At 45.0% G+C, this 17893-nt stretch overlaps 1 pseudogene; it reads right to left on the reverse strand.

Moving 5' to 3' along the window:
* Positions 1 to 7037: 7037 nt before the first annotated feature.
* LOC134209049 (translation initiation factor eIF-2B subunit delta-like) overlaps positions 7038 to 17893 on the reverse strand; it is a 17645-nt pseudogene continuing 6789 nt past the window's right edge.

Consider the following 17893-nt stretch of genomic DNA (forward strand, 5'->3'; position numbering starts at 1 on the left):
CCACCAGGCATTGTTGATAAATTGCACCACTAGAAATAGGCTCATTCAAGGACGCAATTTGTTAATCAGAAATGTTGATTTTCATCCATTTTGAACAGGATTTTGTCAAACAAAAGTGTTCTAGTGGTTAATTCCAGAAGAAGTTTTAGCGGATACACACAATTATTTTTGATTCGTATATCCAGAATGGACCCTATTTCAACACTACTGCAACATTAGGACATACCACAACGTTAGGACACGTTTTTACCCTACACGATTCCCATTGCGTTGCAAATAAATATATTATTGCGTTTGGTTTCATACCACTTCTGATCACTGCTTATTTCTCCATTCAATTTCGGACATTTTTTGAGGATGGTGTCTTCTAGGATTGTGATATCACTCCACATGAAAGCCAGTCAGAGTGTAAGCATCAGCAGCGATACGGACCGATGAGTCATATTAAATTCCATAGTTAGAGAGCTCAAGGAGTCCATCCAACTAGAGACAACTAACTTCGCCTTGCTTTGATTCGAAATTGACCCTCCGAGCATGGTTGCTCAGAGACACAGAAATTATTATGGCAAATACCATCCATTTCGTATAGCTACGTGAGTCCTACGTCAACTTTGCGTACCAGCCCGATTGGAAGCTGCACCGCACGTTTTATCACAGATGAGGATTAAGGCAGAGCATTTTTCGTCTTATCGTCATAGTCTCGAAATATCAATAAAATAGAGGCTTTTTTTGCCAAATTCATCCGCACCCAATCGTGAAAGCTTAGGCGAAACGTTCTTAACTACTCAGTGGAGTTCTAGCAAAATAACGTTGCTTTCATTGATTTTAGCCCCTATGACGATGGACAAACTACCTGCCGTGTCTAGTTGAGAAACAAACAAATCAAAACAGTAAATTCGATATTCATTTGCGAAATCAAATCAAGGTCACTACTAGTTTAGATCATGTTGATCACAAATTGGGGCAGCAAGGGACAGTGGGGACCAGCATGGACCATGTCCAAAGGCTTGAGCGACCCTCCCAGCTGTCTCTACGAGGTCAGGGAGAAACTGCCTGAGGGCGTGGTGGGAGTTTAGCAGTGGGCTCTGCTAAAATCCCTCCCAAAAACTCTACAAGTGCCCGTAAGCAGACTCTATCAAAAGGCGACTGTGTACCGCTTCAAAAGCACAAGCCAGGGGAGTGCCATTTGGCACATCAGGATTGATCCCCAGTAAAGATCACCTGGATTATGGTTATACCCTGGTTTGCATGTTATTGTAGTCTTGTTTTTTGAGATATTGAGATATTGTGGCAAAACGCAAGGGCTGGTGAGTCTGGTTATTCTATTCTCTTAGTAAAGGCCGGTTGACACCAGAGCCTGGAAACGGCGAATGGAGGCTAATGGCCAGGCTGTCTTCCGTCCCCCTAAAACCGTATGGCAGGCCTTGTGGCACGCGGTACAATCCTGTGTAGCTCAGCTGGTAGCTGAGTGGGAGTAGGCTCAGATGCTCGCACTTCCTGACTGGCGCTGAGTCTGGCTCCTGAACACGAGAAGTGTCAACCCTCATGGCCTCCCTGCGCTTGCCGCAAGGGTATGTATAGATAACCATGTGGGATCGCGAAGGCGACTACACCAACAGGATTCGACAGCAGCCGCCACCAGAGGAGGACCCAGCACAGACATGAGTTTCCATTAAAAATTACCAAAAAACGACGAAGGGAAGGAGTGTGAGGCGAATGGCGACAAGGAGAATCCTTTCGCCAGGCGTCAGTGGCCTATGATCAGTCACCCCAAAGATCGCCGAGGGAGGCGATGGCGGAAGGCACGTGGTGGAGTCGGAAGAGGTGCCGGTGGATGTTAAGATGGACGGCCCCACTCTGACCAGTCATTAACTCGGTGATGACCTAACCACGGGAGGATGGAGTCAGACGATGGAGGTGATTACGGACGTTTTCGGACGTAATCATGTCCTTCCCTGGACAACCGAGTGAATTATAGTAGAAGGACTTAAAACAGGGCCGTACTAACCCTCTGCGCATCCTAGTCAGTCGGTAGGCGAAGTCCAGAAGTGGAGAGTCGTCGCTGGGAAGCCAGTAAGGAGGCGGAACACAAAGATCCGTCTTTCTTGCACTGAAAGAAAAGAAAAGGTGGCAGTTAGCCAGAAGCCAAGGCCTGCCGAAGGAGGCCGAATCAGAAAATTCAGCTCACTTGCAGAAGGAAGCAGTTGGCGGAGAGTAAAGACTGCAGAACTTAGCAACTGATATGGCTAACAGCGGAGCAACTCCTAAGCTTAGTAGGGTCACGCAGAGAGGCCGGACCTGAAAGTAGCTAATAAAGCCTCGGCACGAGGACACGCAGAAAAGGTCCGAATGGAGACCGAGGAGGAAAATGGTGCACCTCCACACTAGGGAAGATACCAAGAGAGGGACCGCCGGGAGGAAGATCTACCATGGACCAAAGGTAGTGAATCCTAAAAAGGAGAAAAGAAGCCGCCAAGCAGGTCCCCGCAAGGAGTGCGACCAAGGGAAAGGATCCAGCCACCCGCCAAGAAGGAGGTAGAGACCCGTGAGGAAAAGGGTGCGCCTTCTGGTGGGAGTGGCGAAGCGGAAGAGATAGAGGTGAAGCGATCATTGTCAAGGCTGACGATAAAGAAAGCTACGCCGAAGTCCTAAAAAGAACTGCATGAGAGGCACCGAAGCTCCTCTAGTCTAGGGGGATGTCAACTGCATCCGAAGAAGGGCAGCGCAAAGGCGCAGAATGATTCTCGTCTTGAAGCGGGATGCTACTCGGAAGAGTTCCGAGTATAAAAAGTTGACGGAAGAGGTCCTGCAGGTGACCAGGGTCCAGAGTTAGAGCCCTGTGCAGATCCTGAACATCCAGTGCAAGGGCATGGGATGAAATAACCCGAAGCCCGGAGAACCCTGGTAAAGACGCACTGGAAGGATCAGTGCTTAATAGTCGAGATCCAGGAATCCGCGATTCAGTTACCTGCAAAAGGAAACTTTGCAGGAATGCAGGTTGCCTCATTCCAAAGTACCACCTATGGCTGAGGAGCCAAAGAAGGTGCTGGATAAGGTAAAACTGAAGGTGGGTTGGTCCCGGTGTGCTCATTGAGCACAAGCCAATAATCGAGGCACTACTACTATGGTTGCCTGGCCACGGTCATAAGATCCTATGACTGTAAGGGACCTGACCGTGGCAGTAGAAAGCTGTGCCGTAGGTGCGGAGCCGAAGAAACCACCAGGCTCGCACCTGCCAGGCTACTAACCGGATGCCTGATCTGTCACCTACCCAGGGGCAGACAACAGGCATCTCACCCAGGGTGCCACTGAGCCTGTCCGGCCTCTAGAAGGTCCAGACATGCAAGTAACACAGCTAAGCAGAACCACTGCGAGGCGGCCCAGCTGCTGCTGCAACAGTCGGTTATCGAGTGTAAAAAGCTGAGTGTTGCCTTGCACTGCTCGAAACCCATACCACATCCACATGAGCAACGGCAGCTGGATTGCCCAGACAGAAGTCAGTATGGTGGGGAATCTGGACATGGGCGACTACCCCATCAGAAGATAATATCTTCGCCTAACTTGATGAGGGTTTCGTCATAGCAAAAGGTAAACAGCGGTATTTACTTTTGTAGCTGCTACTGTCCTCCCTAGGTGGAGCATGAGGCAGTACACTAGGGTAGATTGATACTCTTGCGGCGAAGCTAACAATGGCCTTAAACCAGTGGTTGTAGCAGGTGACTTCAATGCGTGGAGCAGTGGACTGGGGTTCCCGGTTTACTAACGCTAGAGGTCATATCCTGTTAAGTCACTATGCGGTATGATGAACGTAGTTCTGCTGAACGAAAGGTCGAAAGTGCCAACGATTCAGAAGGACCGAGCTTCGGTGATTCATGTATCGATGTCACCTTCTGCAGCGCAGAGATTAAGGACTGAAAGAACCGAGATGGATGGTCCACGAGCGCATCATACTTCTAGCGACCACCATCAGGAGAGTACGTTTATGGTGGTATACCCGGAAGAACTACTGACGAAGAGGTGGTGCCAACGGATCCCGGATGGCGCACGTCACCAGTTCAATCAAGAGCTGATTGGTGGAGGCGCTGCGCTGGGAGAGTAGGACTACAGGACTAAGCGGTAACGACCTGACGGAAGTACTTACACGTGCTTGCGACGATGGCGATGCCAAGGAAGAACCCAGCCCCAGAAATCGACAACGCCAGTGTACTGGTGGTCTGACACGATGCACAGATCTTGACAGTGAAACCTGTCTTAAAGCTAAAAGAAGGTTGCGACGTACTACTGGGGAACAGAACGCTTAGAGCGACTCGATAGACTGAGGGAGTATTCCGGACAGCGAGCAGAGCCTGAACTACGAAGAGATTAAATGTAGCAAGCGAGCCTGCTTCGAGACAGCTGTGCAGGATGGCAGAATGACACCCGATGGGGAACGAGTGCATACAGGATGGTGATGTCTAGGACCAATAGCACAGCTCCTGAAAGATCCCCAGAGCTGTTAAGCCGAGTATAATTAGAGGGACTGTTTACGACACATGAACCATCGGACTGGCCCGCTACACCGTCACAGAAGTCAAAGATCGACGTGGTAATGCCGCTAGTGACTAACAGAAAAAGAGCTATCGTAGCCGCAAGAAAACTTAAGCTCAATAAGGCGCCAGAGCCGGATGGTATTCCCAAACACTGGCGCCTTAAACACGCCATTCTTGCCAATCATTGATATGTTCAGGAGCTGCCTCCAGAGATGCATGGACGAAGAGCTTCCCAGGGGTCGATGGAAACGGCAGAAATTGGTGCCTTATTACCGAAGCCTGGCAAAGCAGCCAGGGGATCCTTCGGCATACAGACCAATTGCCCTTACCTCGTACACCAGCTGGAAAGCTGCTAGAGAGGGTCATTCTGAATAGATTGTCGGCCTATACAGGGAGTGTGCTGGTGAAGCTTATCCCCAGGCAACCAGTATGGCTTCCGTAAAGGGCCGTTCTACCATCAGAAGCAATTCGACGGTAACAACGGATACACAGCCAAGATAGCAAGGAAAGGTTTAAACAGAAGAGGTATTAGGTACTGCGCATTGATTACACTTGATGTAAAAACTGCCGTTTAACAATAACTTAAGCTGGGCAGCAATTGCTGACTCCTACCGATTGAGAGTTCCCGGATTACCTGGCTGCAGGATACTGCAAAAGCTATTTTCAGAATAGGGTGCTGTTATACGACACTGATGCCGGTCGAAAGTCGATCGTCAGGATGGCTCAGCCGCGGAGTGTTCCACAGGGATCGATCCCCCTCGGACCGGTTCTGCCATGGAGATATTATGTACGATGGAGTATTACGCCTAAGTCTCCCGGCCGGAGTGAAGATAGAAGGCTTTGCGAGGATGACGTAATGCTAGAAGTAAGCAGGTGACCTCTCGACGAAGTTAGATTGAAGAGGCTTCATACGCGATTGGCAGAAGTGGAGGAATGGCTCAACTCAGGAGACGGGTTATCACTTGCACACCACAAGACGGAAGTCGTTGGTCAGTACATAACCGTCATGGTTCCAAATTTGGCTGAGGCTAGGATAAAGTAGGGGACCTGCACGGTTAACTCCGTGAGAGTCTCTCAAGCATCTGGGCGTGATGATCGATGATAAGCTCAATTTTACGAGCCATCAGATTATGTGCATGTCAGCGGAGCTTCAGTGGCGATAAAATGCTTTATCACAGAATGGCAAAGAGCATGGGACTTACGCAGTCAAAGGTCGTTGGACCCACCTGAACGAGAGATTCAGATGTGTGCCAACTGGGTTGATAGGAAGGAGCATGGTCAAGTTCAACTTCCACCTAACTTGTGACGGTGTTGCGTCTGAACAATGCAACTTTAGAGGAATTCCCTGCACAGGTTTGCGACTTCACTTGCAGATTCTGCATGGGTCACTGTTGTCGGAACATGGCTGCTTTGAAGTTTACTGCACGGTTGTTGCAGATGCAGGTGCTCTGAATATTGTAGGTGAGGTAGAATCAACCCAGAAACGCATGTGATGTTCATGCCCGCGATTCGAGTAGAACGCAATACCATCCTGCTTGTGGTGGTATGGTTATTACAGCCCCGGACAACCTCGTCGAGAGGATGTTGCCGGGAAGAAGCTATATGGAATGCGGTGAACACAGCATCTCAACAGATCATGTCAGAAACTGCAGCGGTGGTGGCGTCTTGAACAAAACCAACGAAGTGCAGTAAAGGCAGCACCCTGTGATGCAGTGAACACCTTGCTCTTCCCCGACAACCAACATGTCGCGGGTGGGCTGCGGAGGACATACCTCAAGTATGTAGATATATAAGTCATTGCGGTTCACCTTGCGCGGTGGTTTGTTGTCAGGGTGCTCGTCTCAACGTGAGATTATGAAGTACGGACCGTTAGGTTACTATCATAGTTTGCGATCGACAGAATTGGTGAGGTAGCCACCCTTGAAGTCTGATGTTGTGTGTTAATATTGACGTCAGAGAAATTGCGTTGCATAGGCGTGAGCGTTCTCAATAGTCCCCTGATGTATTGGCTTAATTGCGGGCCGGGGTTACGGACTGGCGAAAGGTTTTGGTTTTTTTGGCGGGTCGGGTAAGAGTTGCATGACATACCCATCCCACACTACCCTGAGTACCTCCTCAGGTGTCCGGTTACAGATTTCCGTTTACCTTGCTCAAGAAAAAAAATGCTTGATCCACAAAAGCTATGGAGTGGGGATATGGCCGCCTTCTGCGTACTATTACTTATGCTTATTCTGTTAGCACGAGGTGCTTGGAATCAAAAGAATGGAACGCCTTTCGAGTAAATATATATTTGCCAATCAGCATGTACGAATTTTAAAAATAATGCAGGGGTGGGGTAATCAGTTATTACAGCCAAGGCCTTCGATTTTATTAAAAATTCTACACTTTACATTACTGGGAGTTCGTTTAAAAGAAGCATTTTTCTCTTTATTTAGGGTATTTTTAAACGGCGTTCAAAATAATCTGTCGTACGTACACCTACGCTAACATTCCCATCAATACCCAACCTCAGAGAGAGGCTTGATACGCCATGGGATAACTTGGGGACACTCGTACAGGAAGAATAGCCACCTCAGTTACGACGGCCGTCACTAGTTCCGGCGGGTCACGTCGTAGTGCAAGTTGAGCGGCGTCCAGATGACTGATCGATTCCCCACTCCGGCCAACCGGATTACGCGATCGATTCTCCCGAGTGCCCGAGTTCAAAATCAGATCGTTCGGATTGCCCTACAAATGAAAAAATGTTCGTATGAGAAATGTTTGGTTAAGCATCAACAACAGCTCTCACCAATTTCATTATAAACGAATGCATCCGTCTGAACACGCTCGCCCCAAACGCTTGTGTTTCGCCAGCACACAAAGCACCAGGACGTTGTAGGGACTTGGCCACTAGTGCTAATCTGGGCCGTTCCCGCGGGACATCACACATCCGTTGGCCCAGCAGGGCATAGGCGCTGAGGAATACCTTGGTCACCTCCGGCATGACGTAGCTAATGGCGTTAATAAAAGTACGCAGGTACAGTCGATTCCTTGCAGGCCACTAACTGGCGGAGCATTTCATGCCTCTTGGTTGCGTAGTCGCGAATCCACGATCACCACTCAGAGTTCTTGTTCCCGATGGTTCTTCCCCTCAGAGATGTGTTTAATCAGCGACGAGCAGCCGTAGGTGAGAATGACGTCGCCAAATCATAAATCTTTCTTCCAGACCGAAATGCAGTCGCCTCCTCCAGCTTTCTCGATCTGATCCCGGACGTAGGTGTATCGATTATAGCCTGAAGAAATACCTTTTGCTATAGGGTAAAAAGAGACACATATAAAAAAAGTAAAAAGTCCTATTGATTGGGTATACTCACATCAGAGTCCGAATCCTTGGCAGGTTCAGTTGCTAGTATACATCTTTATATATTTCGGTGCATTGGTCATGGACACGGAAAAGGGTCAGCGCACTTTTGCAGAAAAAGATTATGTTCGGCCCGAGAATTTCTTCGAACCCACGGGAAAATTCTTTCTCCGGAGGCGTCCTCATAATCGTTGATCATTTGCATTAAAGAGTTACTGTGATCGATGTGCAATATGTTTGTCGCTGTGTATTTTACGATTTTGACAGATGCGAGACGATACGCATCGCCCTGAACACTATGAAATCTCTGCCTGGCTACAGACACAGGTGCCTCTGTCCAATGGTAGTTAGAGCATCGAGTCATCACTGGAGAAGAATGCGAGCCTTGGACCTTTGGCAAATTTTGCCTTCTTATTTGGAGTCACGAGGAATAGTTGGCAGAGAAGGGACACTTGTCATATTGTTGAGTCCGACAAAGAAGCGCGAGTCGATAAAGCCGTTGCGCCAACTAGAAATCAACAAATACTGGCCATGTACTCCGTTTTGACTCAAATTCCGAACATGACTCATTTACTTTAGCTTTTAAATGCCCTTTTAACTTTATTCGTGAATTTTCTCCACAGGAGTTTGAATTCGTTTATTATTTTGATCTTCAGTGCGGAAAACAATGACGTTTTAGTTTAGGGCACTAAAACGCCTTGTTCGGAATATAGGTCATATTCGGGATTTGAGTCAGAACGGTACCAAAAACCAACCATTCGGTTAAGATGCGCCAGAGTAGTAAACGCTGCGGACGGGAATAGGGTTTGTGCTATTTTATTACATCTAACTCCCACTATCTGGTAGTGACATTATGGATAACATTTCGTGCAACCATATTATTAATATAATTGCAAGAATCTTAGATCCGGGAGCTAGAAAGTAATAGTTCTGTTTAACCCTATAGCCCGTTTCAATAAAGTATCGTTCGAAGCTATATATACAATAACCCGCATGATTGTACCTCAGAGTATCTGAAGTCATTCAAACTTCGTGAATATAAATTGAATTCTTTTGATTTTGGCGCATATTTAATAATAAAAATATAATTAACAATTTGCAGTTTATCATAAAATGCACCATGCTCCTAAGTTATCTTTGAATCAGCATGTTTGTTCATTTGCATTCGATTATCGCATTATGACATTGCATTAGCCGTCTAACAATCGATCATCCTATCCTTGCACAAACATGCCTTGTATGTATATCCGACTCGGTCACTGCTCTGGTTCTACTTATTGTTCAAACTGGTGCAGAACGCCTGAAGAGAGCCAAAACCAACTACACTGAACGACGGCCGAATAGGACTCGATCGAACGGAAAAGAGGTGCTGCCAAATGGTCCAATACCCTACTTTAACGTTGATAATCAAATGTTTCAATAAAACTGGAAAATTGGTGGAAGTTTCGAGTCGATTGATATATAAATCTCAAAAATCCATCGAAAGATGAATCGCTATTAACGTTCAAAATCTTACATGATTTCGTGACGGTCTCGGATTTGGAAATTTTCATTTGTCACCCTGTATCCGAGTCTTCCCCTTGAACTGTGTTACGTCAAAAAGTTGTTGGGACCCTCCGAGATTTTTTCAAATGGTCACGAAATGAAAGCCTAAAGGGTCAAATACAATGGACACGTTTGCGTGCGTTTGACGATTTTCCCATGTGTTTGGCCCATAAGAGCTATATTTTTCGTGGTAAGTATTAGCATGCTTTCATTTTTTGTCACACACCGCGTTAAATTATTTTGATTTTATAAAATCAATGATGATTTCTTTTCAAATTAACTCGCATGCAAAATCCCATTTTGAGAATTCCCAAATTGTTATCAAATTGTGAATATGATTTGACAGAGAGAAACGTACTTTTGTGCATGCCCGATATGAGTCTGATATAAATACAATTCAAACATAATTCGTTTGTGGTACAATCTCTCTATATAAAATGAGTTTCCTCATTTCCTGCATTTCCTTTGAGGCAATATAACTCTGAACGGGTTGACCTGATTTGTACGGGTTTCTCATTAATCGATTTGCCTTTAGGACTGCTGTGTGTGTGTGTGTGCTTCATCCTCATCCCTCACCCAGCTGGGGTGTTGATTAAAGTAGTACTGAATAATTTGATCAGATCTCATGCTCCGTAATGGTGCCCTTTTGTTACGAAGACTAGTACTACGAAAAGGATTCACTTCTCAAGCAAGAAAAGCTATATTTATCCTGGAACTCGTACTACGTCACATCCATGTCATGACATATATTCTTGTCATACTTGACTAGGTACCTGGCTTCCTTCAATTGTTAGCTGCTACTGTCCATCCCGCTGATTTGCTGCTCGAGGAACGATTTGTTCTTCAGTCTTCGTTTTTTATCGCAAACACTGGAACGTAATTACCTATTCAGCTAGTCCATTTAGCACTGGTATTTTGGTTTTATTTGCAAGGATTTGGAGAGCTTGAAAATAGTTTCTACTAAGAACTAAAGAAACGTATGCAAAGACAATTTGAAGTGAAAATAAAAAATCACCTTTGCATCGAAAAAAATGCGGATCTTTAGGACTGCTGTGTTATAAAATATCCTAAATTTCGAGGAGAAAGTTGAGAAATTGTGAAAATACAATTTTGATACGAGTTGTAAAGAACCCAATACGATCGCGCTAAAAATGATCTAGAGTGCGGCGCTGAATGAACTCAACAATTGACAGTAAGAATGCAAAATATAGTTGACTCTAAATCTTGATGTTCTATATCTCGATATCTCTCCCTATGTCGATGGATTCCTCGGTCCCTTCAATCTACATACATTTTGGCTTTCATCTCGATAACTTCCCTATCTTGAAATCTTTCTATCCCCTATGTTGTAATCATTTTTGCTCTGGATTCACTCTCCTTATGTCGATAGTTCAAATTTTGGCTACTAGACCATATTTGGACGATAAACAGCATCAACAATAAGCAATGATATTTGTTTTGTTGTCGTTTTCATACAACAAGCTGTTTTGGATCTAGTACCATTTAAATTTTCCTTCCATTCTATCTCTCCCTAACTCGATGGTCCTTCGATATCGAGATGGAAGCGACGTAATATAATCCCGAGCAAGGTCAGGTGATTCAACGTTTTTCTTGCGAAAGTATCGAAATCTATTAAATCCCAAAAATATCTGATATTGGATACGAAATCGAGAAGCACAATAAAATAGGCGTAATTAAATTTAGCCGAAATATCTCACTGTAATGCTACGTTTGAAAGGGCAATGAATTGAACAGCTTAGTACAATTTACTTGCCAAGAGTTGAACATGTTCAACTTACTGTCTGTAGTTGAGCAGAAGGTGTTTGGACGCGTTAATCAAGCGCTTGTTCAATTCACTTTCCATTCTAAATGTAACCAAATAATCATACGTATAGACCGGTCATCGGACCGATAATTTACACACCGTATCGAATGATAACGGCCAACGATGCAAAATTTGCGCCTCCAGCGGAATGGTGGTCCGAAGCACCTTCTTTCCCCGCAAAAGTATACAAGGCCACATGCAGATTACCTAACCAGGTGTGCGCCAGTAGACGTAGGTACTGGCAGGCGTTCCGCATCTATTCTTGAGTACGCGGCCGTCCTGGCAAAAAGCACTGGGGTAACCAGTTACCTGCAGAAACTGGAAGCACCTACCGCTTGATGTCTCAGGGTGATATCGCCTACGGTATCGCGCGACGCATCCTGCGTGATAGCAGTATGATGCCAGTCGGCTGGTCATCCGGGAAGACGAGGAGTGTTTTGACCTACGTGGCACCAGAGGAGCCCGCGAGCGTACCAGGGTGACGCTTGCCAGATGGCAGCGCAGTGGGATAACTCCTCGAAAGGTAGGTGGACCCACCGGCTGATTCCTAACATATCAAGCTGGGGGGACCCCATGGGAGGTTCCTTCCACTGATTCCTGTCAGGCCATGGCTGTTTCGTGACCACCACAGGTTTGGGCCGCGGATCCCCGTCTGCCCTGACTGCCCAGGTGTTGACGAAACTGCAGAGCACATACTGTTCGTATGTCCTCGTTTCGACGTCGAAAGAAGAGCAATCTAGACGTTTGCGGCCGGGACACAACTCGGATAATCTATCAAAGGATGTGTCAAGCGGTGAGAAGTGGAACGCAGTCTCGACTGCAACCACTCAGATGCCTGCAGCTGCAGAGAATCGCGCGCGAGCAACTCGACAAGCATAACAACTTGTGATTGGTAAGTTAGGCAAAGTGCGAACGCAAAGAAGTTGTGAATGGTCTGCCCATGCAGAGTGTGGCGCAGGTGGCAACGGGATCGTCACCTCGAAGCATGGCAGAAGGGTGAATGAATGGGTGTATGTGGATTGCACACGCCGCGCTGGGAGTAAGCGCAGGAATGTTGGTTCCACCATACTGATACCCCGCGGCGTGGCAGAGGGTGTGGGTGAGCATCCAAGTCAGTCTCATGGTACTGAAAGGAATGAGTTGAGTCGAGTTGAGCTAGTCTCATATGGCATGAACGAGGTGAGTCAGACTCACATGGTATGTCAGAAGGGGAACCTAAGCGAAGAGTCCCACAAGGGATGCCAGAGGGAGTGCTAGGTCGAATGACTGAGTAGTAGTAATGCGCAACTGAATGAAAGAGGTGAGCAGTCTCACATGGTACGATAAAGGCATACAAGTTGTCCCCGGCATGTAAGGGGCACAAAGTTAGTCCCGCACGGCATGAGAAGGGTGGGCACATAGTCAGACCCATAGGAGCGTTGCTGTGTGCAAGCATGGAGTGTAGAGCATGAATCAAGGGTTTGGGTGGGCATACAAGTTAGACCCACATGGCATGAGAAGGTGGGCACACAAGTTAGACCCGCACGGCATGACAGAGGTGCAACAGAGTATGTAGGGTGTGTTTGAGGGTGCGATAGAGCGAGCACCCAAGTCAGTCACTGGGACGGGTGCCTGTGTGAGCGAGAATGAGCAGATGCATTTAGTACCATCCCCAGAAGTAGTACTGGGAGGTGTCCTGGGAAACGATGGTGGAGCCCAAGGGAGTTTAGTCGGTATTACCGGTATGGTCGGGTCCGACACTCAGTACACTTCCGTGTAGTGGTTGCAACTACAATGCACGTGTACTGGGTTAGTGTAAATGCATTCTCCCTTGAAAAAAAAAAAAAAAAAAAAAAAGTCCCTAACCGAAACGGAAAACCTAATCGACGTAATTCTTCTCCGACTCACGAACGTCCGCACTTAGCGCACAGTGCGAATATTGAATCCGACCACTATCTCGTTGCAGGTATGCCTGCGCTCAAAACTCTCGACGATGTACAACACGCGTCGTAGGCGAACGCAGGGCTTAACGTTGGGCGGCTACAAGACGGTAGACTAGCTGATAGGAAGAGGTTCAAAAGAAGGCATTTGAGCCACCCACCGCGAGTTTACGCGTAGTGACAGAAATCGAGGTGGAGAAAATTTGTCTTGGGCTCACTGGTGACTACCGAATGATACCAGCAAAGAAATTCGGAGACGATAGTTGCACGTTGCACGTCAACCACGCAGTCTGCGGAGGTTCAAAATCGTTCCACCTGATCGTCCACCTTGCCCACTGTGCACCTCTGCTTGTTGTTCCGTCGGATCTTTGTCAGAGAACCATTTTCACCGGATTACTTCAGACATTCTGGCTACGTGCCCGGCCCACGTAGTCTTCCGATTCTCGTGGTGTGAACGACGGATGGTTCATAGATGGACGAGCACTTTCCTTTCAAAACTCCCAGTGCGCTTGATCCTCCTCGAGCATCGTCCAGGTCTCGTGTCCTAGAGAACTACCGGTCAATAAGCATTTTGTAGATGATCTGTTTGGAAGTACAGCGGTGAACTCTCTCGATCGGAGCGTTTTGTAGGTCCAAAGTACGTACGATTTCCTGTTATAATGCGTCTCCGAATTTCTCTGCTGGTATCGTTATCAGAGTCACCAATGAGCCCAAGTACAAGATTCTTCAACCATCGATTTCGTCACCACCCATACATACAAACTCGTGGTTGGTGGCTTACGTTGTCCTCTCTTGAGCCTCTTCCCTATCATGTACTTCGTCTTCGACGTGTTGATGTCTTTTCAATCGTTTAGCTTCGCTTTTCGTGTGTGATGTGCTTCCTCCATCCTTTCAAAGTTAGTTATTTTACGTGCCATCACTGGCGGAGAGTGGTGGGCACCACACGATGCAATCACACATTGTTCTCATAGGCTATTGTTCTGCAGTGGTGCCCACCAAATAACAATAGCTGACGACGCCAGTGCGTGCCATAATATCAATGTTGTCTGGCGCCAAATAACTGGACGGACTTTGTGAAAATCGTACCACTCTGTACTCAATCCTGCTCTTCGAGCACTCCCCTCAAAGCGATGTTGAACAAACTCGAACTACGCACATCACCCGATCCGTCGTCGCCTTGATAAACCATATCAGTCTATCCAGAAATTCGTTTTCGTGCATTTGCTGCCAGCTGGTCCCGATAGATAATGTGGGCACCTTGTATCGCGGCATTTTAGTTCTTTAGGACCAGAACGCAGAGATTTTTTTATGAACGATGGCTATCGGTGGTTTCCGAATAGAGTGGAAATGGAACGATTGGTGCAGCTGCTGAGTTAGAAGTTTGTTCGTAATCCGTCATTACTAGAGTCTGCATCTTTACCGAAATCGGCCAGCGCGTGCGTTCATTTGCATCGGCGGTTTTGCAATAGTGATTGTGATGCTATCATCAGCTCACGGATCTGGCCCAATATGCACGTGAAGGGATACAGTTGACAGGGTGTGAAGCATGTGCTCAAGGTAAATCGGAAAGCCGTTCAGAAAGTGTCCGATCGTGGCCGTGTGTGATCACAACATCAATTCCGCACTCAGGTTCGACAATAAATTATTCCAAAAAAATCCTGTCGCTCTACGATGAAATTTTTCGAATTAACCTTTTATGGATGTTTCGGTTCTTCTAGATGACCACCGCGTGGTCACTCGTCAGTTGTGGTCAAAACAAAATTCCATACTTAGGGTTCGACAACAATAGGATTTAAAAATCCCGGCGCTCTACAATGAAATCTACCAATTGATTTTATGGATATTCCGATCTTCAGGGACGATCAAGCGTGCCACAATGGCCCGTATGTGTCACATCAATTCCTGTCTGTCTGAGCAAAATCAAACGGTTTTGATTCCATCCGACGAACTTTACAAACAGACAAAACATTTTTAAAACAAGTTAAAATATCAATAATCAACGTAGCAGTACTCGTTTTAAAATATGGAAAGCTTTTATTTCACTTGGGGAAAATATTTACAAAACAATTAAAAAATTATCAATGTTCCCCGGATTACGGTACTCGTACTACTCTTTAGCGCCACGGACAGCCAGTGCAGGCCATTTCTTATCTAATCTAATCTCTTCCCCCATTCTAACGAAGCTCAATACATGAAAGCTTCCTGAAAATGACGTTTTCTGCTTTCCGTCATTTACGCTATGCAGTTTGTCAGGCGACAATCTTTATCTGTAACTAAAATATCTTTATTAGCGACACTATATATCGACCCCTAGCTTCATTTTTCCTGGAATCAACTTCCGAAAGCGGAAATGAAATAATAATTTCCGGATTCCGGATCCCGAAACAAAAACTTCTGAACTAATTCAAAATCGTAGTTTGAATTTTGTCAAGATATGATTTGAAAATATACATTCGACATCAGGGAAGCTTGCTATTTTGTCCTCTAATGATGAAAGAGTTGTTGAAAGCCTGAGAATGTTTCTTCAGTTTGAAAAGCCTTAACTCCTTCTACATAACGTTCGCCATGTCATAAGTATCAGCATCTGCTCTGGCTCAAGAGTAAGATCTGCAGTGTCCTGATGAGCTCCACTATGTACTACTTTTCCATAATTTTCAAGAAACTTTTCAGTTGTATCCGCATTTTATTTCAGTTTTTGACAACGACGGCTTTGAAGATTCTTTCTATTATCGCAAAATATTCCTAACATGAACTATTCTTATACTGACGACTTTTTTTAGTTCATAGAATCTTCTGGTCAGCTTTGAAGGATAAACCATTTTTATTCTGTACGTCCATGAACATTTTATATTTAAAGCAGATGAATGAATATTTAAAATCAAAATTCTTCCATTCGATAAAAAAGAGCTTTCAGGCGAGTGCTTCATTGTCAATTCTTTAATGATCCTGACTATAACATTTTTTTCAGTCCAACTTTGCGAAATTCCAAACAGCACCTATAGCCATATAATTGCAGAAGTTTTGAGTATTTGTTCAGAATAGTTATAATGATCACATACTAAAGACCTAAATCTGTTTTTCACCAAATCTGTTAGCCAACCAATATTATAAAATATTCGAATGAAATATTTCAGAAATATCGCAAAATACAAACGAGTCTTCGGAATGTGAGTCTGTTCGGGAATTGAATCAAAAGGATTGGAGGTTAAAAACCTTTGACAATAATAGACAAACCTGCCAAAGCGGTCACTGCTTTGCCTGAATATCTAGGAAAATTGATAGCTCTGCTTTCACCTCAGACACTAAATTTTTAATTCGACTATCAACGCCTACCAACGGTTTGAACCTACTGAATAAACGAAAGTTAGATACAAACTGTTCTTTGTCTCGCCTCTCTCTTCAAGGCGTGTTGAATACTGCACCGTATGATTCTGTAACATTTTCAGTTGGTCGAGGTTCTGCCAGATCCACGCAAAGCCCATTTAAAATTTACCCATTTTCAGCCAAAGCTTTCGTTTAGCAGATTAATTGATCTACTCGTATCAGATATCCATAATTCCATAACGGAGGATGCCCTACAACAAGTGTATGTATGAATTAATGTGAAATGATTTCCGTTTGCTTTTCCGCAAAATGTCAAGTCAATAGAAAAGCCCTTGGTTTGGTTTGGTAGAACCTCGACCAGTTATAACTTGAATTATCAGACTTCAAAAGTGAAATAAATAGTGAGATGATCTAGTAAAAAATGTAATTGATACCCCAAAATCCGTTATCATCAAATTTAAAAAATGAACAATTATTACAAAAATAAATGTATTTCATTTCCCGGAAATTAGATGATACATAACTCCGAATCAGGAATCCGGAAAAGATGATTTCCCGGAAATCGTTTCCGGAATGAAGCCCTAATCGACCCCATCAATTTTAGCCTTTTGTTTTTTAATTGCTCTATGAACCGCGTAAATCTCGTATATCCATAAAATACGAAAAGTAAGACTGAAAGCACTTGATTTCAAATCCGCGTTAAAAGTGTCACAGTGTGTCTAGTGTCAAAATAAGTGAAATGGAAGATGCAAAAAACAAAAACCATTCGATTTAAGCAACATAATCGTTCCGAACGTCTTTCAAAATCGAATGGGGTCTGTATATATTTTTTTTTTTATTTTCATAGCACAAATTTAAACATCTATGTTTTGGATATTTAGGGGAAGGTTGGGAGACTTGATCACCTCCTGTTTTATCGAGAACAAGAGTAGTTTTGTTCTAGCTATTTTTTATTATAGAATCTGACAAATGATCTTTATGTGTTGAGTTATTGTTTGGATTGACACCTTATTAAGTTCCCCAAACACAGCGACGCGACGGTCGCGACGCGATTCTCCTGGCGACAGCGATTCTGTCGCCGTTGGTATGGAAGCGTAAATATAACATTGCCTGCAGCAGCGACCAACGATAGAATCGCGGCGACTAGTATTGTCGTCGTCGACGATGAAAATCGCTTGGGTTTGAGGCCTTTTTCGCCCTGCAGAATAAATTTTGTATGTTTTGAACTTCCTAAAGATTTTTGTGACAAAATTTGAATCAACTTTTCATAACAATGGCCAAATCCTTTCGTTTTCACAGCCAAAGTCATAAATATGCTTATTGATCTGTACTGATAAAAATGTCAACATTCCATAAAAGTTTTAGGATATTTGGATTTGAAGTTGCCTCAATATGGGGAGCAGCGTAACTT

This window comes from Armigeres subalbatus, chromosome 2 (assembly GCF_024139115.2).
Source record: "Armigeres subalbatus isolate Guangzhou_Male chromosome 2, GZ_Asu_2, whole genome shotgun sequence".
NCBI lineage: Eukaryota > Metazoa > Arthropoda > Insecta > Diptera > Culicidae > Armigeres > Armigeres subalbatus.